The sequence below is a fragment of the Ursus arctos genome, unplaced genomic scaffold (genome assembly GCF_023065955.2).
Source record: "Ursus arctos isolate Adak ecotype North America unplaced genomic scaffold, UrsArc2.0 scaffold_8, whole genome shotgun sequence".
NCBI classification, from domain to species: domain Eukaryota; kingdom Metazoa; phylum Chordata; class Mammalia; order Carnivora; family Ursidae; genus Ursus; species Ursus arctos.
In genome coordinates this window covers 21,510,904-21,536,258 of record NW_026623100.1, presented here as the reverse complement: position 1 = coordinate 21,536,258, position 25,355 = coordinate 21,510,904, and the positions used below count along the sequence as shown (strand labels likewise).

Here is a 25,355-nt window from a genome sequence, read left to right as displayed (position 1 = left end):
ATGGGGAATATCTCTGCTGTAAAATACTTTCCCATGAGGCACACCTGGGTGGCTCAGTCAGTTAAGCATTTGCCTTCAGCTCAAGTCATGATTCCAGAGTCCTGGGATCAAGCCCTACATTGGGCTCCCTGCTCAGTGGGGAACCTGCTTCTCCCTCTCCCTCTGCCTGCTGCTCCCCTTGCTTGTGCTGTCAAATGAATAAATAAAATTTAAAATAAAATTTCCCCATGAATTTTCAGGATGCCTGAAATTTCAAACATTCTTTTGGTATGGAAAGCAAATATGCTGGGGAAAGTAAAGCTAACTCTTTAAAGAATTCAGCGGGGAAAATCATTATATTCTTTATACCCCCACAACCAGTACCTTACTTCATGAAGGCCACAGGGACTCTTCATTGCCTTCGGCATGTCTACACCAGTAGTTTTCAACTTTGTGAGGCAAAATGCTATATAACAACTAATTTTGATCATCATCCCCCCCATTATTCTGAAAGTTAATTCCTGGAGAAAGTAAATGATCTATTTTCACAATTTAAAAATAATTTTAATATGACACTCTAACTTTAATATAAAGAAGAAATAAAAATAATTAACATAAGCTGCATTAGTTCAATTTTTAACAATGCTTGGCTGTGATTACATTAGAAACAAAAAACTCTACAAATTTTGGGATAGTGGAGACAGCACTGACCTCCTCCATCCCACACCCTATAGATAACTACTGGTCTAAACTCTTTCATGTGACTTGTAATGTTTTTATGCTCTGGACTCTCCTCACCTCTCCAGCCAGTATTTTCACTGATCAACTCTCCTTGGGCTTGAATCCTCATAAACTACCTGAATATCCAATTCATACAGTGGTTTCTCACTTACTGGTCTTTGAGCAAGAAGCCACTTTCTCGGGCTGGAACTCTTCATTATCCTCTCTCCAATTTTATCTGGCTAATTCCTTTTCATTCAGGTCTCTGCCTAGAAGTAATTTTCTCCAGGAGGCCTCCTCTGACATACCATGAGCTGTGGCATCCTTCCAGAGCGTCCTGAAATTTCCTCTATTACAGCACATATCACATTGCTTTGCAATTTTCTCTTTACCTCTCTGGCCACTCCCTGAACAATGAGTTTTTTGAGAGCATAGACTATTTGTGGTCACTGTTAGTGCACACAATGATTGGCACAACGTTGGCATTCATAATGACTTGTTAAAGGAAAAGGAATTTGGAGAGCATCAAAAACTAACTTAGTTAAACTCTTTTATATTTCTACTGAAGGACACCTTGGGGAAGGAAATAATGAAGTTGGGAGTACTACAGTCAGCTATTACTTTTTAGAAACACATTATTTTGGAAATGTGCACAAACATCAAAAATGCAAAATGTATTTTGAAAAAAAATAAAATGTAAGAAACCTGACAAACATTACATCAGCCACGTTATTAAGATCAACATCAACAGTGATAAGTCATGTTGATAGTATATACTCTTGGTGTGATATGATGAAAATGGCACCTTACCTCCGTGGTTTTCCTCCCCCAAACCCACAATCCCAGTCTAAACAGAAGAAGGACATCAGACAAATCGCAGTTGAAGGGCATTTTACAAAATACCTGACAAGTGCTCCGCAAAATTGTCAAGGTCATCAAAAACAAGAAAAGTCTAAGAAACTGTCATAACCAAGAGGAGCTTTTAAAAAGATAGAATGACTAAATGTAATCTGATATCCTAGATGAGATTCTGAAACAGAAAAGGGTAAAACCTAAGGCAATCTGAATAAAATATGGACTTTTGTTAATAATAATGTATCAGTACTTCATCAATCATAATAAATTTACCATGCTAAGATAAGATGTTAATAATAGGGGAAACTGGTCCCATAGGCAAATGGGACCTATCTGCACAATCTTTGCAATTTTTCTATAAATCAAAAACTGTTCTAAAACAAAAAGGCTTTATTTTTAATGGGCAAAAGATTTAAATAGACATAGCATCCAAAAATAAGTGTATAAATGCAAAAAAACCCACGAAAATATTCTCAACATCTTCAGTCATAAGGCAAATGCAAATGAAGCCATAATGTAATGCCACTACAGACACATCAGAATGGTTAAAATGGGCAGCTCTTTCTGCCCGCAGGTCCTGTCCCCATGATTTAATAAACCACCTTTTGCACCAAAAAAAAAAAAAAAAAAGAATGGTTAAAATGTAAATGTAAAAGAGTGGGAAGGTCAAGTGTTTGTGTGGACATAGAGCAACTGAAATTCTCAAACATGGATTATGGGAATACAAAATGATACAGTTGCTCTAAAAACCAAAGTGGCAATTTCTTGTAAGTTAAACATACACTTTCACAGATCCAGCAACTCCACTCCTAGGTAATTATCCAAGAATAATAAAATATATGCTCACTCACACATACATACGCACATACATGTAATGTAAAATGATACCATCAATCACAAAATAACAAAAATAAAAAAGCACTGTCACTTAGAAAATCACGAAAACCCTGAAATAACCACAGGTTTATGTCCTTAGGCTTTGTATGCTAAAATATTTCAGGGTAAAGTATCATGATGTATGCAACTTTTTCTCAAATGATTCAGCAAAACAAAAAAGGAAGGAGTAATGAAAGGAAGAAAGGGAGGGAGGAAGAGAGGATAGAGGACAGCAAAAGTGGCAAAATATTAAAAACTGGTGAATCAAGATGAAGAGATGAATGAGTCATTTTATTCTTGTAACTTTCCTACACATTTGAAATTTACAGAATAGAAAGTTGTGGAATGGGGTGCCTGGGTGGCTCAGTCATTAAGCATCTGCCTTCGGCTTGGGTCATGTTGGGGGGGTGGGCGGCCCTGGGATCAAGCCCCGCCCCCCATTGGGCTCCCTGTTCTGCTCAGCGGGGAGCCTGCTTCTCCCTCACCCACTCCCCCTGCTTGTGTTCCTCTGTCTCTCTCTCTCTGTCAAATAAATAAAATCTCAAAAAAAAGAAAGAAAGAAAGAAAGAAAGAAAGAAAGAAAGAAAGAAAGAAAGAAAGAAAGAAAGAAAGAAAGTTAGTTAGTTGTGGGGAAAAGCAAGATCAGTAATAGCACTGTTAAGATAATAGGAGTCAATTTTTATTTTTTTTATTTTGCTCTCTGGCTGAAGGTTAGCCAGAGTACTTATGTTGCCTGAGTACTTACAATGTGACTGTCTTCACAGAACAGTCTGTGAACTGTGACATGTTTATTAAACTGTGAAGCATTTATTAAAAGTTGCTCAGAGGGGCGCCTGGGTGGCTCAGTCGGTTGAGCAGTAGACTCTTGATTTCAGCTTAGGTCATGATCTTGGGTGTCATGAGATCCAGCCCCCTGGGGGGCTCCAAGCTCAGCAGGGAGTCTGCTTCTCTCCTCCTTTTCCTTCTCCCTCTGCCCCTCTCCCTACTCGACCATTCTCTCTCTCTAAAATAAATAAAATAAAATCTTTAAAAAACAGTTGTTCAGATAGTTCGACTAAATTTAGGATTATATATTTAACACCAGTACAACCCAGACGTAAAATAAAAAGTTCTATTAAACAACTCCTTTTGTACTCCATTGACTCTAGATAGCCTCAACCTATTTGTCCAGTTGTTTTGGAATCATATAGACATTTTTATTCAGGATCAACCTTAAAAGAAGGCAGAGTAGGCAAAAGAGATAACTAATTTTTTATTTAAAAGAATCATCCCAATGGCAGTCTGTATGTTCATTTCAACAATGGTACTGCTGGTCCAACATTTCTCAGAGTCCCACATTTGGAGCTTCAGAGCCTGTTTGTGAATCTCCTAATACAATCAATATGGTTATTTTATTTTTACTTTTATTTTTCAGTGTGGTTATTTTTTTAAATTTTATTTTATTATTATTTTTTAAATTTTTAGTTATTTATTTGAGAGAGAGACAGAGATAGCAAGAGGGAGAACAAGCAGGGGAGGAGAGAGAGAAGCAGGCTCCCCACTGAGCCAGGAGCCGGATGCAGCTCCATCCCAGGACCCTGGGACCATGATTTGAGCCAAAGGCAGACACTTAACTGCTTAACTGACTGAGCCTCCCAGGCGCCCCTAAGTGTGGTTATTTTAAATACATCCACATTTCATTTAGGACAAAATGGCATTTGAACATGTGATCACTCAACTTATTTATCATTCTTTAAGACATATGACTGTATCTTTGAAAAATCATGGCTACCTTAATGAATTAAAAGCTGCCATCATAAGCTCCCCCTGCTTGTGCTTTTTCCCTCTCTCTCTAAAAAAGAAAAGAGAAAAAAAAAGTTGCCATCATAAATGCTATTCCAAAAAAAGTTCTGTGTCTATAAAATAAAATAAAACAAAATAAGAGCTCCTATTTTAGGCCAGGAGTTGGCAAATATTCTCTGTAAAGTTTCAGACAGTACACATTTTAGGCTTTGCTGGTCGTATGGATTCTGTCACAACTAATCAACTCTTCTATTGTAGTACGAAAGCAGCCACAGACAATACTTAAACGAATGAGCTTACCTTCATTCCAATAAAATTTTATTTACAAAAACAGTTTGTGTAACACATCTGGCCCACAGGGCCTTTGTTTGCAGACCCCTGTTTTAGGTAATAATGGATAACTGACAAAAATACGTTGATCCCTGAACAACTTGGGGCTTATGGGTGCCAGCCCCCATGCAGTTGAAAATCTGTATAAAACTTTTGACTCCCCCAAACTTTAACTACTGATAGCCTACTGTTGACCAGAAACCTTACTGATAACATAGTTAACACATATTTTGTATGTTAAGTGTATTATATACTGTATTTTTACAATAAAGTTAGCTACAGAAAAAGTTATTAAGAAAATCATAAGGGAAATGTCACCTGGGTGGCTCAGTCGGCTAAGCATCCAACTCCTCTTTTTAGCTCAGGTCATGATCTCAAGGTCATGATCTCAGTGTCATGAGATCGAGCCCCACGTCCGGATCCATGCTCAGTTTGGAGTCTGCTTGAGATGGTTTTCTCTTCCCTCTCCTTCCCCCTCTTTCCCTCCCCCTGCCCCACCCACTGGTGAACTCTCTCTCTCTCTCTGTCTCTCTTAAATAAATAAATAAATAAATAAATAAATAAATAAATAAAGGGTTCCTGGGTGGCTCAATTAGTTGAGTGGCCGATTCTTGTTTTTGTCTCAGATCATGATTTTGGGGTCCTGGGATTGGGTCCCACTTTGGGGTTCATGCTCAGTGGGGAGTCTGCTTCAGGATTCTCTGTCTCCCTCTGCTCCTCCCCCTACTTGCGCACACGCACGCATGCATGTGTGTTCTCCCTCTCTCTCTCAAATAAATGAATCTTTAATAAATAAATAAATAAATGTACTATACAAAATCTGCATGTAAGTGGATCCACACAGTTCAGACCTACCTCGTTCAAAGGACAACTGTATATAGCCTTCCAAAGTGACAGCAATTACTGGGATATATAATTTTGGGCTTAAAAATTTTTTTTCATCCACTGTTTACTAGTCAATTAGTAAGGCATTTTAAAATCTTGTTTAAAAGCATTTTTTAACAGCATTTGAGTAAAGTATTGTACTGATGCTTCCTCTCCCGAGGGGAAGCGATTATAATACAAGTACAGCTTTATCATTCAATCAGAAATAGCCGTGTTTTGATTTTTAAGATGATCATTAAAAATAAAAGCACAGTGCATCATCCACTGTTCCGAGAGTACTATTGTAGACTCCATTCTTCGGGAAGTAATCTGAGGTCACCTCACTTAGTATCAATACAATCTTTGTAAAACGGGGGGTGGGGACACATAAACATAAAACACAGCAAGCATACACACAAAAAATTCAATGTCAAAATGAGAATGTGATCAATTAATAGTGAGTAAATTAGTCTATCCAAAACATCAAAAAGAATACAAGGTGAAAGCAATCTACAGAGTACTTCTAGCATTGGCTATTCGTTTCATTGCCACATGGAAACAAACATATTTCCTTGGCATTCACAAATTTAAAAAAATAAAACTAAAAATCTTTTCTCAGATAGAGATTGATGTTTGTAAATGAAATGCTTGATATAAAGAGAAAGAACCATAAACAGTTCTATTGAAACAAATGGTGCCTTTTTCTTTGTTCATTTAAAAACATTTGTTGGAATTAATGATTACAATTTTCACATCTTCAAAAGAAAAGAGATATGAAATGGGGCCTGCACTAATATTTCATACTTACTGGACTATTTTTCCCTTTTGACATTTTCCCACTACACTAGTGATTCTCAAACGCAATCTTTGAATGCACCAACATCACCTGTGAATCTGTTAGAAACGCAGATTTTTGGACCTTACCCCAGACCTCCTGAATCAGACACACGGGAAGTAGGGCCCAGTGACAAGCCTCCAGGTATTACGGATGCATGCACAGGTTTGAAAACTACTGGTCTACCTCTAAGCAGATGCTTATGCAGCTACCACAAAAGATAAAGAGCCATACTCTTGGTTGTTGGGTCCTAGCACAGGCCCATCTCAAGTCTCTTCACTCATCCCATGTTTTACTAGCTCAGATCTAAAGGAGGGGAGAGTGAAGATGGCTTCCAAATGCAAGCCCATACTCACTCATAACTGCTACTCTTCCTGCTCATCATCAACCGCCTAATCCACACGTAGATTTAACATAGTCGCAAATGAGGCATCTACACTTTCTCACTCAGCTAAAACTCAAGGACTAAAAGTGCATAACGGGGACAGGGAGGAATACCATTTTTCCTAAGAAGAATTACATAGCAATTGACTCCTAAACCATGTGTATGTATAACATCAATTGCAATAATATCTTAGGCATATTTTCAAAAGAGATCCATTAGAACCTTCCCTTTTATAAATTCGTTTATATATAACATGTTTTTGTATACTGATGGGGAATTAAATGTCACCGAAATTACCGCACTCTCAGAATGTGATAAAAATTCACCTCTTTCTAATGAATAAATAAAATCTCAAAAAAAAAAATTTAAAAAATTCACCTCCAAATACAGAAGCACAAGAACACATTACTTTCAGTTTCTTTCTGTTTGGCCTTAACACCTGCTTGATCAAAAAATCACAGCCCTAAAAATTAACAAGCTCTTCTGAATTAAAACAATTTTTTAAAATAAATAAGGATGTAATGAATGAATGAAAACACTACCCTATGCACTGTATTATAATAAGTATTAATGGGAGGGGAGGTTATAAATTAAAAAAAAAAAAGATACTGGGATAGACAGTTAAGATGTTCAGAGGACAGACAGCAGGGGGATCTGAGGTCAGCAGCAGGAACCTCCAGATGTGGAAACTGAACTGGTTTTTGAAGGATGGATGTGTAGGGAGATGGGAATGAAAATTCCAGATAGGCAAATGCTGTGAGCAAAGACTCTGAATATACTTGGCACATTTGAAGAATAACAGAGTAGACCAGTTTAGCTGGAGAAGAACATCCATATAGGAAAAAATTGGTAAACTGGGTCCATTTTACCGTGGTCTTAAACGTCAGGCTGGGGCATTTGATTTCTTCTAAGAGAAATGAGGGACCATTTAAAATTCTAGGGACATAATGAAAGCAGTATTTTAGGAAGACTGATTTGACTAAAGGTGTCAAGTAGGTTACAGCTGGGCTTCTCAAATTGTAAAATGTATATTAAATCACCTGGGATCCCATTAAAATGCAGATTCCAATGCAGTAGGTCTGGCATGCAGGCTAAGATTTCTGTATTTCTAACACAGTCCTAGTGATACCCAGACTGTTGGTCCTCAGACAGCACTTTGAGTAGTGGAGAATTAGGGTAAATTTGTAAATTCAAGATATCCCCTAAGGTCTAATATTGAAATAGGAAGAGAAAGAACACCATAAAGAAAATAACTTTTTTTTAATACAAAGAAACATAGCTAAAAAGCTGATAAATAAAAAAAGAGAAATACTAAAATTATATTCTATTTGCCTTAAAAGAAGGCAGGAAAGAAAGAACCAAAGAACAACAATAGATTGGACAAATAGAAAATAGGCAAACCATAGTAATAATCACATGCAGTGAAATGGACTAGAGCCGCACATATATGTGTGATTAATTGATTTTTTTGACAAAGTCTCAGAAGCAATTCGGTGGAATCTTCTCAACAAATAGTATTGAAACAATTGAATATTCATGTGCCCCATCCCCCCAAAAAAGAAACCCTGCACTGTGTTCAAAAATTAACCAAAAATAAATCATGGACCCAAAGGTAAAATATAATAAAACTATAAAACTTCTACAAAAAAGCTTAGGAGAAAATCTCTGTGACTTCAGTTTAAACAAAGATTTTTTTGCTTACAACACCAAATGTGTCATTCATAAAAGAAAGAAAGAAAGAAAGAAAGAAAGAAAGAAAGAAAGAGATTAATCTTCATCAAAATTCAAAACTTCTCTTTGAAAGACATCTTTAAGAAAATGAAAAGATAAGCCACAAACTAGGTGAGAATATCTGCAAATCACATATCTGATAAAAGATTTGAATCCAGAATTTATAAAGAACTCTCAAAATTCAATAATGAGAAATCCAACCACTCATTAAAAAGAAGGAACAAATGAAAAAAAGTAACGTGTTACAAATTTACGGTGCTAGTTTATTTGTTTGCAAGGAACAGATATTTCTTATTCAAGCAGCTAAAGTGAAAGTGGAGGCCATAAGAAAAAGAACATAAGAGAATCTTACAGAAACAAATGCAGAGAGTATGGTACAATGTGTCCCAGGAAATGGAAAGTCACTAGACACTGCTCTCTGCACCTCTCTGCTAGATGCTTTCCCATCTCCTTGTGCTTCCTTCTGCTTACTCTCCATCAGTTTGCTCATTACGACTTTCACTCCTGACTCTGAATTAACTTTCAGTTAAGTCTCAGTTCAAGTTCTCAAGAGAGGGGCACCTGGGTGGCTCAGTAGGTTGGGAATGTGCCTTTGGGTCAGGTCATGATCCTGGGGTCCTGGGATGGAGCCCCGCATCATTTGGTTCCCTACTCAGTGGGGAGCCTGCTTCTCCCTCTTCCTCTGCCCCTCCCCACTGCTCATGCCCTCTCTCTCTCCTACCCTCTGAAATAAATAAAGAAAATCGTCAAAAGACGTTTAAAAAAAAAGTTCTCAGAAAGAACCAGCTTGGATCAGTATTTGGATTGGCTGCCAGGGTCAGAAGTCCATCTCTGGTTCAATCATTTATTACCTAGACAGAGACTTTCTTATAATATTTCAGGGTCTGTGAGAGAAAGGAAGAGGGACAGTTCAGCGTGGCAAACAAACTGATGACAATCTGTTAAAATGACTGGCAGGAGAGACTCCCAGGTTCAGCTGAGGCCTCTATTGTTTGCTTAACAGATGTCAAGTACTTCCCTTGCTCTAAAGGCGTGTGCTTTTCTGAGCATGTTAAAACAGCGAGAAACCAGTTCTGTCAGTCCTAAGGTATCATCCTCCTCCAGACTATATGAGTTGATGAAAAAATCACTGAGGTGGAAGAGCAGGTGGTGAGGTCTGCTCCCTGAGTTGCTATGCCTTTCCTTCCTCCCAGCCCACATGCATGAGGCAACATGGGAGTTCTTATCCCCCAGAGGAGGTTTTAAGAGAGTCACTTGGACAGCTTGAAATGTGGGGGTACATGGGAATTGTCTCACTTTGAAAAAGCTCTAAGTGAAAGGTTGTGGCTACATTAGGCACAGATGGCAGAGCAGAGGGAGGGAAGGGCAGGAGAGAGAGATGCAGGTCCAGGAGGGAGCCGTACTCAAGCCGGTGTGGACATGGGGTGGGAGTTGGGCAAAGTACGAGCCTACAGGAGGAAACTGGCTTGGCTTTAAAGGGTGCCTGCCCCTTTTAAGAGCTACACCATCTCAAATGCGGATCCACTAATGTGGACTCAATTTTTTCCTATCTAAGAATTATCTGAAATTGAGAGCTGATCAAGATTTTATCCAAGGTGTAGGGAAGGATGAATCTTCAGAGCTGGTTTAAATGGAGAATGGGGATGGGGGCGTGGCGGGGGGTCTTGCTTGCACCCTTCTAGTCCAACAACTTCTTCATTTTTTAATTTTTAAAATTTTCCTGATAAGATAAAGTCCTCTGCTTTATTCACGTTATTTGTACATTCCAGCAAGCTTGGGGGGGGGGGCATGGGAAGGGGAAGAAACCACAAAGACAGCCACAAATGAACGGGTGAAATGTATTATAAACGGTTGTTCTCTTTTTTGGTTAAAGAAAAAAAGAACTTTATCATCAATATCCCACTCATAAGTAAAAGTGAGATAGAAAAAATTTGATTGTTTTTAATCTAACATTTATGTGTATATTCTCAGTTCATATGTACAGTTTATTTGGGTATTACTACCATCCACTGGCAGAATACCTAAAAGGAAAAACAAACATCAGGAAGGAAAAAGCATTACCAAGAGGAAGCTCAAGAAGATGGGTTCAGGAGGGTGGATGGCCCACCAGGCACCAGGCCAGGCAGGTCAGTGGAAGCAGACTGTGTGCGGGAAGGCCCTGTAGCTCTCCTCCAACTCCTACAGCTCATCGATTTAATTCTCCTCGTCCTCCCTATGCTAAATGCACTGGCATAGCTCACGAGGAAGAATGCCCCCAGGGTGGCCTCTCCGGCACCGTCCGGCATGTCCACATTGCTCACAAGTGTGGGCTGGCAGGCCTCCTGCTCTCTGGAATCACATCTTCAACCATCTGGTCATCCACTCTCTCTTCACAGGTGAGGAGCAGATCAAGCAGATCTTCACCATTCTGGAACCTTTCTGGCCAGCGTTTGATTCTCTTATTTCTGTTCAATATATGTAAAATGCCATTCTGTCCTTCCTAAGGAGATCATTGTACATCTAACCTTAAGTAGTTTTGAAATCATAAATATTTGGCTTGTCATGTGCTGGTCCTGTCAACATCACATGAGTTCCTGTTCCAAAGAACCAGACACAGAATCCTCGTATGCTGAGGATGTTGTGTGCCTCCATGCTCAGGTTCTGGTTGCTCGAGCACACCACCACCACCCACAGCAGCAGCAAAGACACTGGCGTGCCCTCCAATGCGCTCTTTAAACCACCAGCAAATGCAAAACTATGTCACCCGAATGGTGGTTGCAGATTCCAGGCACTGATTAATTGGAGAATAGTCTAGCATCCTGAAAGCAGAACTTGGAGTTAAAGATTTGTTTGGTTTTTAACTTCTATCTCTTTCTTGAAATAAAACTGTGCTTCATTTGGGATTTAGAACCCAACACGAAACTTGCTAGAAGCTCCAATGAAGTAGAAGGGAAAGAGGGAGATACATATTCTTCCCTAAAGCTGCACAAATTTCCTAATGGAAGTTTTGACAGATTGGAGAATGGAGAAGCTAGCTGAGTAGTATTACGTACTTCTACATTGTCAAGTAAAAGCAATCCTGCAGGGCGCCTGGGTGGCTCAGTCGGTTAAGCGTCTGCCTTTGGCTCAGGTCATGATCCCAGAGTCCTGGAATCGAGTCCCACATCAGGCTCCCTGCTCAGCAGGGAGCCTGCTTCTCCCTCTCCTTCTGCTGCTCCCCCTGCTTGTGCTCTCTTGCTTGCTCTCTCAAATAAATAAATAAAATCTTTAAAAAAAAAAAAAGCAATCCTGCAAACTCAGTTCAGTTTAGCTAAACTAAGTGAAGATAAGCACTACCCCAGCCCCACCCATAGCTTCCCCACAGGAGCCCAGAAGCTGAATAGGGAGGTCAGTCACACAAACCAAAAGGTTTGCATTCCCTACTGCGCCCAGCCATCTGGGATTCCACTAAGCTTTGTAACTACAGATTCTTATCCAGTATCCTAGTACATCATTTTGTTTAGCAAATATTTCTCATGCTAACTGTTAAGTTAATTCATTCAATTTTTTTGTTTCTTCTTGCAGAGCGTTCTCCATGTCCGGCACTGTTCTATAAGCTCCTCGTGGAAGTTACATTGGAGTATATGGCAGTGCAGGTAATAAATAATACAATGATTAAAGTATATCAGATGATAATAAATGTTTTACTAACAAAAAAATGGGAGGGGAAAGGAATAGAGATTGCTGGGAAAATGAATTTAAAATAGGGGGCCAGAGAACGCCTCCTTGAAAAGGTGACATTTTGGGGCACCCGGGTAGCTCAGTCGGTTAAGTGTCTGCCTTCAGCTTAAGTCATGATCCCAGAGTCCTGGGGTCCCACATTGGGCTCCCTGCTCAGTAGGGAGTCTGCTTCTCCCTCTGACCCTTCCCTGTCTCGTGCTCTCTCTCTGAAATAAATAAAATCTTTTTTAAAAAGAAAAAAAAGAAAAGGTGACATTTTGAGCAAAGACTTGAACATAGGAGCATCTCATATTCAAGGACAGCAAGAAGTTATTATAGCTGAACAGAAGGAGAAGGAGAGGGAGAAGGAAGGGCAAGGTGAGAGAGGGAAGAAGGGCCAGATCACTTGGGAACTCTTAGCTACTGTGAAGATTTTGGCTATTACTCTGAATGAGATTGGAAGCTATTCAAGGGCCAAGGAGTGACATGACCTGCCTATGTTTTAACAGGATCATTCTGGATAAAGATGATAGGGGATGGAGTGCCAGGGGCAGCCAACCACCTTGGAGGCTCTTGAAACACCCCAGGCCACAGATGATAAAGGCCAGGACTGTGGGTCAGGGTGGCAGCCCTGGAGGAAATGACGATGGGAGGAATAACCAGATTCTGATAAATAACTCCCTGAATGCCATACCAAGGTGTTGTGCTTGTATTTGGCATAGGGAAAACAGAAAGGCAAATGCAAAACAAATTTAAATTCAACAACTAACCTATCAAGGGGAATTTGACTATTTCAGGAGTATTTTATATTAGTAAAGTCTACAGGTGCTTTTCAAGTATAAAACTTTCAGGTATAGATATTCTGGAAACCAGAAAAGCCTTGAAACAATTTAAAATTCATATCAGATTCTTTGAAAGCATTTATGAATTTGACAAAGTATCTTTTGCAAGGAAAAAATGCCCTAGAAGGAAAAGAAAGATATTAGATTTTCTTTTAAAAAATACACCAAAGGAGATATAAATAGAAAATAGCTGAAAATACACCTAGATGTCACAATGTGCCAGATTATCATCTGATATTTCTAATAAAGAGCTAGTACCAAAAGTACCAAAGCTCAATGCTAAATGACACAAACCATTTTCCAATGAAGAAAGGGCAATCAGTAGAAATAAGAAAGGACCCCCGTTAAAAAAGCACAAAATATGGCATTAAATGTATGTGACTTTAAAAGAGATTAAGAACTGCATAGCAGAGGTCTTCCCTCTAATATGGTAACAGAGATAGAGACAGACAACTATAAAAAATGCTATGTATTCATGAAGGATAACATAATATAAATTTGAGAATGGAATAATACAAAGCAGGAGACATTTTTGAAATGTCATCAAACAGTGCCAGTGAATATTTTTTCTGCCAAGGAACAGCATGAGGGAATGTTTTATTCAAGAGTATCCAAGGAAGTAAGAAGTACATTTAAATGGGACATGTCTCAGCTATATCAAAAATTTTTAATGAAAAACAGAAAAGCAGCTTCTGGGAATAAAAGTGTTACATTTTTGTTCTAGGAATAAAAGTGCTATGTTATGTATACTCTCATAAAATATGATTAGAGGTATCCCTGGCTTTTTGAAAGTTCATGTTATGCCACTTTGTTTTTATGAAAGACTGACATTAGTACCTGTTTGTGCTAACTGAAAGAAATCCAAAGAGGATTTTCGCTTTTAAGAAGAAAGGTGAAAAGCGAAAGTAGTGTTCAAATGCTGAAGGCATTGAACACCTGAAGCAGAGACAGTGACCCCACCGAGCTCCTTCCCAAGAGCTACACTCAGCATCTGAGCATCAACACATCAGAACTTTGAACTGTGTCTGTGAGCATCTGGGCTTTATCTTGATTTATTTTGTGCATCCATTAGCAAGATGTGTCCTAAGGTCTCAGAAAAGCCTAAGAAAGGTGATTTTTTGGGTCTGGGAAAGCTAAAAAAATTCTTCCATATAAATCAATGGTAATTGCTTCTTTACTTTGCGTCATTTCAGCTTATGAAGGGTTTCATAGGAACATTTTGCTTTCAAATTGAGGGGGGAAACCTGTACTTAGTATTTAATAGCTCGGTTCTCAATGTTCAAATGAGACAGGCCAAACAACAGAAATTTAACTATTATTTTACATTGTCACCAGGTAGCCATGGTTATTAGCAGTGCAACATGCCTTTTTTGTCTTTGTTTTTTCCTTATCTTTTTCCTAAGTAAAATAAAAGAGGGTTGATCTCTCCAGAGGGAGAAAAGGAGAGAGAGACTGATTATAATAAATTACATATGTTCCTTTAATATTTAGGACAAATGTTTATATCATCCTCTTTTCCCCATCAAATTTGTCTACCAGCCTTGGGGATATCCTTTATGTTCCCTGATAGCTTCTGGAACATCCCACTTTCTCTCCAATTACATCACTTGTGGCAACTTCAAAATCCCTGTCCATGACTTTTTGATGACCTGACTTCATATTTTCTCAGCCTCATTGACTTCTTGCCACCTACCTTCCTTGGGTATTGAATCTGCTCAACCTCTCAGATTTTAAATAAATGCCCATCCCCAGCCATCACCTCTTCTCTCGTCATTTCTCCCATTCTACTGAATCTGGTATTTGTCCTCAGAGTAATATAAATTCCATCTCTCAACTAGTAGTGCTATGGTTAAGGCCACGGATTGTAGAGTCAGTCTGCCTAGGTTTAAATCCTGACCCTCCTTTCACTAGCTCAGTGACCAGAGACAAATTACTTAATCCCTCTATGCCCTAAATTTCTCACAAGCTTCCTCTGAAGGTTAAATGAGATAATCTATATAAACCTGGCACACATTAAATCCGTGATGAACATTAGCCAGCAGTATCAGTATTCCAATTGGCTTTGCTTGTCCTTTGTGGACCCTGGTTACCACAGTGATCTTGGTTTTATCCCACTCTGCTTGGTACTAGTCCCTTCCATCGTTCACTTTTTTCATCTCAGCTCCTGGATTGATTTAAACCTTGATTACTTCCTGGACCTAGCTGGACCCTAACTCTAGACCACCACGGACACTCCAGAATTTTTTTTTTAAGATTTTATTCATTTATTTGAGAGAGAGAGAGAGCACAGCACAGGTGGGGAGGAGGAGTGGGAGAGGGAGAAGCAGACTCCCCACTGAGCAGGGAGCCCGATGTGGCCTTAGGGGACTCAATTCCAGACTCTGGGATCATGACCCAAGCTGAAGGCAGACTTTTAACCCACTGAGCCACCCAGGCACCCCAGGAATTTTTTTATAATTAATCTCTCCTTGAGTCCTTATTCTATTCCCCACAACAGTTACTTTAAACCACCTCTATTTTCCTAAAGTTCTCAAAGCTTGCCCTGCCTGAAATATTTTTATGACACGAGGTTGTCTCCTACTTCACCAGAAGACAGAGACCACCTGTTACAAAGAAAACTTCTCCTATACTTTTTGTTTCTTCCCATGAAGAAGGAACCCAATGAATGTAACTCTTGGCCTCTCTGCCATGAGGTACTCACTTTACCTTAGGGGAAGTGGAATGATTCACTTGATTGGTAAGTTTGTCCAGAATAAACTAGCATTCTCTAACCAGCCTTTAGATCTCTTGGCAGCCAGCCAGCCCACACAGCTCGGACCAATCACTCTCTCACTGGCCATAAAATGTACAAGAGGCCAGCTCTGTTTCTAGAGGGCCTGGGAAAACCTGTAGTTTGGAAAGGGAGTATAACCCTGAAGTCTGAAGACCTCCCAACAGACAGATGTTGAGGAACATTAAAAAATCAAAATCAAAACTGGAAATTTAGAGGAGCTATATAAATTCAGAGGTATGAGTGGACTTTAGAATGTTTTAACCTTGACAGTTGTATGGGCTTTTAACAGCTGCAGTTTGGGACAAACGCTGGCAAGGATATGGAGCAATAGGAATGCTCACTCATTGCTGGTGGGCATGCAAAATGGTACAGCCATATTGGAAGACAATTTGGTAGTTTCTCATGAAACTAAACATACTCTTACCAAAACTTAGAAGCAAGCAAGATATATTTCAGTAGGTAAATGGATAAACAAACTGTGGCACATCTAGTCAGTGGAATATTATTAGGCATTAAAAAGAAATAAGCTATTGGGGCACCTGGGTGGCTCAGCTGGGTAAGCGTCTGACTCTTGATTTCAGCTCAGGTCATGACCTAGAGGTTGTAAGATTCTCTCTCTCCCTCTCCCTCTGCCCTTTCTCCCACCCTCCTTCTCTCCTTCCCTCTCTCTCTCTCTAAAGAAAAGTATAAATTAATTTTAAAGATCTATCAAACTATCAGAGGACACAGTAGAATCTTAAATGCATAATACTAAGTGAAAAAAGCCCATCTTAAAAAGGCTACATATTGTACCACTCCAGCTATATGACATTCTGAAAGAGGCAAAATTATGGAGACAGTAAAAAGATAAATGGTTGAGAGGAGTTGGGGAAGGAGGGATGCACAGGCAGAGCAGAGAATTTTTAGAGCAGTGACATAATTCTAAATACTATACTGGTGGATACATGTCATTATACATTTGTCCAAGCCAATAACATGTACAACACCAAGAGTAAACTCTATGGTAAACCATGGACTTTTGGTGATAATGATACATCAATGTAGAGTCATCCGTTATAACAAAGTACCACTCTGGGGCAGGATGTTGATAGCGGGGCAGGTTGTGCATGTGTGGGGTTAGAGGATATACAGGAACTCTTCTCTGTACTTTCCACTCAATTTTTCTGTGAATCTAAAACCACTCTAAAAAATAAAGTCTATTAACACACACACACACACACACACACACACACACACACACACACACTTATGCTAGGAAGGAGGTGTCCTTGTCTAACAGAGGCTATTTTTAAAAAATACAGATTCTTAGGCCTCATCTCAGAACTATTAAATCACTACTGCAGGAAAGAACATAGGAATCAGTATTTTTTTTTGCATGCAGTTGTTAAATAATAATAAGCACCCAGGTGATTATTTTGATCAGACAAGTTTGGGAAACACTGGCTTAGGCGATTCTATAGCTGAAAGCAGTATAGCAGCTGATGGCCAAGACTGGTGAGCAGAGTTCACTCTAAATGCAGCTAAAGGCAGTAGTATCGTTCCATTTGTAGTTAGAAGGCTACATAACATGCTTTGACCAATGGAATGTGAATGGAAGTGATGTAAGTAAAAGAGGTGTGTGCTACTTCTGGGCAGAAGTTCTTAGAGGCAGGGTGTAACTTGTTACATTCCCTTGTCCCTGCTGTGCGAATCATGGAAGAACCTGTGGAGATTGTGTCCTCCTAGTTCATTAAGTGAATACAGTGTGAACAGAACTCCCTGCCAATCCATACTGGCCGTGTAGTGTGAGTGAGAAATAAACTGCTGTTGTCTTAAGCCACTAACATTTTGAAGCTCTTTGTTACTACAGCATAACTTACCCTATCATTACTGATACAAGTTTCAAACTCTACAAATTTCTAAGCTTCACAAGAAAACAATATCTCAAATTCCATTCTGAGAGAGGAATTAAAATGAATAGCAAATTATCCCCCTAGAAATGGAAAATTCCAAGTGCCAAATTTAACATCTCCTGATTAAGTTTATGTTCACAGGACATAGATTCCTGAGTCTTGTATCAGACCAAGTATCTTGGTAAAGCTAAAACTTAGAATTTCTCTGACTCCAGAAGGACTGACCTGGTATCTGACAACACCAATTAATGGGCTTTGGGAACACAATTTTGCCTGAAATGACAACACCAGAGACTAGGGAATAGATTTTTCTAAATTTGACGGGTATGGGGACAGTGCTGCAATAATTTTGTGTCTTAACTTTTTTTAAAAGATTATATATTTATTTATTTATTTGAGAGAGAGAGAGCACGCACAAGTGGGATGAAGGACAGAGGGAGAAACAGACTCCCTTCTGAGCAGAGAGCCTGACACAGGGCTCGATCCTGGACTCCGGGATCATGACCTTAGCCGAAAGCAACTGCTTAACCAACTGAGCCACCCAGGCGCCCCCTTATTGACTTTTTTGATTGTCTAGAAACTTAATGAGAGACTTGGTATTAAACTAATACAATTTTTGTCCAAGCTACAACTGTTTACAAAAAAATTCAAACCCTATTTAGCCTTGAAAAACTCTTCTAATTGAGTGAAATATGAATTGGACAGGATGAATTCTGGACATTATGTTTCTTTGAAGTTTAAATCTCAAGGGCAAGAGAATCTGAGTTTGGTCAGTAATTTCTCTCGACAAATTTTTACGGGGTTTTAATCTTTAGATTTCTACTTGCCTTGGGAATTTGATAATGGGAATTTGGGATAATGGGATAATGGGAATTTGGTAATAATGGGAGAGAGTTTGTGGTCAAAACTGAAGGGTCTCTGTGTTGACTGTATTTTATTATTGAAGTATCTTGATGGTGCTATATAATCTCATTATAAGCCCTCTTATATGTGAGATCAAACAATAGTACTGAATATAATTGGTAAGGAAAATAGGGGAAGGAATTTTCAGATTTGGAGTTTTTATAATTAATATACTATTTGTGGTAGTTATAACGTGGCCTGTTTTCTGTCGTGTCCCAGCAGCTTCTCTCTCATGTAGGGCTTGGTCCTGCTAGGGAGCTCAGGTTGGTTGTGAAAGCACATACAGCTTAGACCATCCTAGCACCATCCCGTACAGCCTAGGACAATTCCAGCACTATCTGATCTTCCCATAGTTCCCTGTGTTTACCTGAAAAATTGGGCCTACAAAGCTTCTCCTCAATTTTGACTGCTACCCTTAGATGAACTCTCTAAGCTTTACACACCAAGTGTGACTCCTTTTTGGGGCATCTTTTTGTAATCTGGTGTTTTGTTTTGTTTTGGGTTTCTTGACCTCCTATCACATATGAGTCTTGTTGCTCTCATGATGTATGCCCACCTGCATATATTTGGAAGTTCATACCTTACTACCTAAGCTTGTTATTAATGTTGTTTGTGGGTTTAGTATTTTGCTATCTTTTTTTTAAGAGAGAGAGATAGAGCGGTGGCAGGGGGAATGAGGAGAGACAGAGGGAGAGGAAGAGAGTGAATCCTAAGCAAGCTCTGCACCCAGTAGGGAACCCCATGCAGGGCTCAATTCCATGACCCTGAGATCACAACCTGAGCCAAAATCAAGAGTTGGACACTTAGCCAATTAATCCACCAAGGCACCCCTATTTGATAATCAACTTGCTGTTTTTGTAGGAACATATGGTGGGAACATTTAAAAACTATGCCACTTTCAACTTCTTAAAATGCTCTTTGCTTTTTTCTTGACCCTTTCATGTAGCAAAGATAATTATATGCTCACCAAATCTCTTTTCTTTCTTTTTAAAAAAGATCTTATTTATTTATTTGAGAGAGAGACAGACAGACAGAGAGGGAGAGATAGCATGAGCAGGGTGAGAGGCAGAGGGAGAAGCAGACTCCCCCGCTGAGCAGGGAGCCCAATGTATGACTCTATCCCAGGACTCTGGGATCACGACCTGAGCCTTAGGCAGATGCTTAACCAATTGAGCCACCCAGGCACCCCAAAATCTCTTTTCATATTTTTTATATATTCCTTGTCCCTCCCCTTTGTTCCCCTCCCCCAATTAAGCATGACCAGGGGATTAGTTCTGCCTAGTGAAACATGAATGGAAGTAACAGGTGTCGCTTCACAGTGGTGGCAGCAAGAGCCCTCTGCATCACTCCTTCATCTTTCTCTTCCCCCCTGGTTATGAGCATATAGCCCAAGGACTGAAGGAACCAGCCTTAATGGGTCTCAGCATGGAGGATAGCAATCTACAATAGTTTGCACTAGTGAGAAATAAACTTCTATGTCTTATGTCACTATTCTCTTGGAGGTGGTACTACGTCATAAACCCAGACTACCCAGACACTGCCTCATCTACTTCCTCTATTATCCCCTTTCACCTCTTCCTTGTAAATATGCTCAAGTATCTCCCATCCAAAAAAAAAAAAAAAAAAAACCTTCTCCTGATCCTACTATACCTTAAATTATCATATGTCTTCCTCTTGTTCACTGATACATTTCTGGAAGTAAAATCTATATTTGCTACTTCCACTTCCTCACTACCCACTCACTCCTTAATTCCTGGGGATCTGGCTTCTGCTTTCTTCATTTTTCAAAAACTATTTTCTTTAAGATTACCAATGACCTCCTACTTTCCAAATCACAATCAACCCTGCTCGACCTCTCTTCTACCAATGCCCCAAACTCTGGTCAAATGGTTTTAAATCTCTTTATGATCACAGACTCCTTTGAAAATCAGATAAGTTATAGATCTTATTCTCAGAAAAATCACATATACATATATACCAACTTTTCATAGATTTCAGAGATTTTGATCAGCACACTCCCCCAAAGCCCATTCATAATTAACCTAAACACCTCTGTACCTTAGGTAAAGAATTCTACTCTGGTCTGTAACTAGGAAACAAGAAAGTGAAGAAAGTCATCCATTCCCACAAAATAGTCACATGGAATTTTCTTCACATCCCAGTGTATTTTCCTATACCACCTACCCTAAAGTTTTGTCTCTCCTTTATTTTTTGCAATTCTGTAGTGGCTTCTTACACCGCCTATTCTCTCATGCATCTCTCTCTTCATTCAGTCATGCAGTACTTGCAGAATAAAAACCAACACTGTGTTCCTCTTATCCCAAAGGATATGACAGGATACTTGGGAAAGAGACATGTTCACATCAAAACTTGAGTAATAATGGGCTCCTGGCTGGCTCAGTCAATAGAGAATGTGACTCTTAATCTCAGGGTCATGAGTTCAAGCGCCACATTGGGCATGGAGACTATGTAAAATAAAATAAAATAAAATTTGAGTAATAAAATAAGGAAGAATATGAATAAGTGGGAGACATATTGAACTATTTCTGAGGAAGTGTAAGACACTGATTTCTGTTGGAGAGGGAATGCAAACTGGACCTTGAAAGATGGGTTGGACTTTTCTGTAAGTGGATAGAAGGAAGAATGGTGTGTCAAATGGAATAGAAGGTATTATGTAAGCAACAAGAAATATGTAAATATAAATAGAATGTTGGAGAGATCACAAGTAGGCCCCACATGGGCTGACCAGAAAGGATATAAAGTTAAATAAAAACAGAATGCTAGGTTGGGGCCAGTCCTGTGTTAGCCTTGAGCACCAGGTTAGAGTCTGGGCTTTATTTCGTGACTAACAGGGAGACACTGAATATTTTTGAGCAAAGGAGTGACAAAATAAAAATGATCTTTTCAGAGATTAATCTGCTAAGAGTATTTTATAGAGAGATGAGGGACTGGCCAAAAGGACAAAAGTTAGGAGACTGTGCAATAATCCATGATATGAACTTGTGAACTGAACTGTTTGCGAAGACCAATCTTAGCAAAAGGGGCACAACTGATGTAGGAGGCATGAGCATGAGTTGCTTAGATCTCCCTTCATCTGTTAGAATGCAGTCAGCTAAGAGCCTCCAGCCGCAGCACTTTCAGGACCCACCACAGCAGTATTCTAGCTGAGGTCATCATCTTCCCTTGCAGCTCCCACCAATGACTGACAGACACAGTGGTACTAGGGTCTAGCCACGTCTACCTAAGGCAGGCCTTCTCTAACAGGCAATCTTTGCTCTGGAGCTCCCCAGTGGGTTGGCTGAGACTTTGCTAGCTTTACATCAAAGTCTGAGGCTCTCAACATCCAATCCTGTTTCCTCGCCACTTTTTTCTCAGGTGTCAGCATCCAGGTCTGCGCGCTCTCCCAATCCACCTTCCTCCACCTTTACCTCTCGTACATGTGACATCCACTCCCCAACTAATATAAAAATACTTTGGCTGAGGGTTTTAGAGGGGAGGGGGGTGGGGGGATGGGCTAGCCCAGTGATGGGTATTAAGGAGGGCACATATTGCATGGAGCACTGGGTGTTATACGCAAACAATGAATCATGGAACACTACATCAAAAACCAATGATGTACTGTATGGTGACTAACATATCATAATAAATTTTAAAAAATAATAAAATAAATAAAAATACTTTGGAAATACATGAAAAGTTACACATTATAAAATTCACATGAGTAAAAATTAAATTGATAGCAGCACTGAAAATGTGTCTAGGAAAGGCATATTCTAAGTTTAATTATTTCATGCATTAGAAAATTAAGAAACATGATAACAGTGATTTATGTATTGAGAAAAACACCCAGGTCACTGCAAGTTTGAATAAATTTTCTAGATGCTGAAATCTTTTCTCTTATTTAACTTGAGATTAAATAAGAGACTAAAGTAGCTATTTGAACACTTCTTTATTTAGAGGAGCCAATTTATTTTAAAGGGAACATTTTCATCTCACAACTGAAAGTAATAATGGGATAAATGGGAGGAGCAGGGCAGTTCTCTGAGACAAGTGCTGCAGCTGGGGTTCAGCAAATATCAGAGTCAGTACAGACTGTAAAAATATGTCCATCAGAAAAGATTCTTGAAGTTTCTTTTGAATATATTTTATGTTTGTGTTCATGAGACATATCTGTGAAAATGAAAAGATATTCTTGCCATAGCAGTACTGAAATGTATATGTGTGTGTATATATATATATACACATATATATGTATATATATATTAGTAGTATATATTATATATATACATATCTTAATTCAGTATTTCAGTACTGAAATGTGTATATATATATATATAAATGTGTATATACATATATAGTAGTAGATATATATACATATCTGCCACGTAATACACTGACTTGATAATCAGAAAGTAACGGAAACTCTATATGACAGACCATCTCACACAATCAGCTAAACATAACCACTCTTTCTGTTTTGTTTGATGGGGGAAGTTATAATTACATGCTAGAGGTATATTTTGTATGTGTGTTTAGGCTGAGGAGATTAGTTGGTCATTCAGTTTCAACTGTTCAGTGGTAATTTAGGAATGAAATTGTTACATTAAAGTAGTTTTGATCTAATAAAGAACTGTTGGTTAACAGTGCCGTCATTTCCTTCCCATTTTTAACTGCTATCCAATACAATAGTTTCCTTTTGAAGCAGATCTCAGTAGAAGTTGAAACATTTCAATGATATAAATTCAAATGATTGGGCATCTGGGTGGCTCAGTTGGTTAAGCGTCTGCCTTTGGCTCAGGTCATGATCCCGGGGTCCTGGGATAGAGCCCTGTATCGGGCTCCCTGCTCAGTGGGGAGTCTGCTTCTCCCCAACCCCCACCCCCACCCCGTCCCAACCCCCTGCTCATTCTCTCTCTCAAATAAATAAAATCTTTAAAAGAGATTAATTCAAATTATTGCCTCTCATTAATAAAACATTTTAAATAATTACACAGTCTTCCTAAACCTCTAACATGACCTCTCTCCTGCCAGCTTCCCATTTTATACATTCTCTTCCCCAAATTATTTTCCTCCTTACTCTACAAATTCCCACCTTTCTACTTTTTCCTCACACCTTTCACATCTTTTCCACAACTCTCTACTCTCAACTGAGGACATTGCCTCATACTTCTCTGAGGAAATAAAAGCCATCAGAAGTTGCTCATTTTTGGGAGACACAGACCATGGCAGCCTTGCAGCCCTCAAGGAGGGTTCTTCTCCCTCCATTTTGCCATGCCTTCGCTGGCCTGGCCATCAGCTTGCCCTGGAGCATGGCATGGAACTCAGGGATGTGGCACTGAGCCAGGTCTCAGGATTCTGCCCTCCAAGAAAATCTTGCCATGATTGAATAGGACCCCAGATAAAAATTCAAACCTTCAACCTGTTCGTTTTTTCATCCCTGAAAATGAATCACCCTTGGAACAGAAGCTAAGATAATTAAGACAAGAAACACAAGAATGGAACCAACAGTCTGGGCAAACCAGAATTTGACATTTCATAAGGAAAAGGAAGAATTTATTCACTCATAACTAAAAGTTAAAGGCCTGGGACTGAGAGCCGGATCAGGTCAAAAAGCAAAATTAGATGCAGAACGGCTGACTTTTTAAGGAACATTTAAGTAAAAATTTTCAGAAGCACATGTATTATAAGAGACTGGTACAAGTGTAATTTTCCCATCACCTTCTTCATGGGAAAAATGGCCCTGGGGAGGGTTTGGAAGAAGCTTAGACTGAAACAAGCTTAGAGCCCATCCTGGCTCACCCACCAGTGTCCGAGTTTCTAGGAGAAGCAGCTGCTTTGGGAGTTCATTTTATAAGGCTCTAAAAACCTGTGAGTGAGGGGCGCCTGGGTGGCTCAGTCAGTTAAGCATCTCGGTTCGGCTCAGGTCATGATCCCAGATCCCTGGAATGGAGCCCCGCCTCAGGGTCTCTGCTCAGCAGGGAACCTACTTCTCCCTTTCCCTCTGCCTCTCCCCTCCACTGGTGTGTCTCTCTCTCTCTCTCTCTCTCTCTCTCTAATAAATAAATAAAATCTTAAAAAAAAAAAAAAAACCTGTGAGTGAACTGAGTTCCACACCTTTTTCGTGGGGGCCCCCTGACTTATGTCAGCACAGGGTAGACTGTGAGAACGGAGTTCCTGGTGAGCCATGGGCCACACGACTCTTCCCAACTGTGGATTCCAAGCTGGTCCTCGGTCACAGAATGATATTAAATAAAGCCCAAGCATGTGTACCTGCAAAAAAAAAAAAAAAAGTTGCTCATTTTTGGATTCCCAAATATGTGTGTCTTCTCCTTCTTCCCTCCTGTTTCAATGTAGGGAGTATCTCTCCTCCTATCATTTCACTCCTGGTGTGGATCCAATCCCTCACTCTCCATCATCCCTCCCTTTCTAATGAATAATGCTGATCCCAAAATAAACATGTGCCAATATCTGTCATCTGTAAAAAGCCTCTTCTTGATTTCTATCTTTAAGCTACCTTTCCTTCTTTTGCTTCCCCTCACAGAAAACCTCTTGAAATATTCTATCTCTACATGCTGTCTCTACTCCCTCACCAGGTCACTCTTGAATCCTCTCAGATCTAGCTTCTTTGTCCCACCATGCCTCGGACATTGTGTATCAGGGTCAATGCTTACTTCTATACTGTCAAATCCACTGGCCACTTTGGTCCTTATTTTTCTTGATTCTTCAGCTGCATCTCTCTCCCTGGAAACATTCTACCCCTTTAGCTTCTGTGATGCTATTCTGTGCAGGAAAGAGTTAACATGGCAGGCCCGGGATTGCTATCTTTTGAAGGGGCTTGCAAGGTTGGCCCTTGGCTAGCATTTGAAAACTTGATTTTCTGTATGTTCTCTTTTCCCCTAACTGATAATGA

General features: G+C 39.5%; 2 pseudogenes; one reads left to right on the top strand and one right to left on the bottom strand.

The window, feature by feature from the left end:
- Positions 1–5,062: 5,062 nt before the first annotated feature.
- LOC125283161 (RNA polymerase II subunit A C-terminal domain phosphatase SSU72-like) lies at positions 5,063–13,806 on the bottom strand (annotated as a pseudogene).
- A 9,861-nt stretch (positions 13,807–23,667) lies between these two features.
- On the top strand, positions 23,668–24,211 carry LOC113245753 (cytochrome c oxidase assembly factor 8-like; annotated as a pseudogene).
- Positions 24,212–25,355: the final 1,144 nt, after the last annotated feature.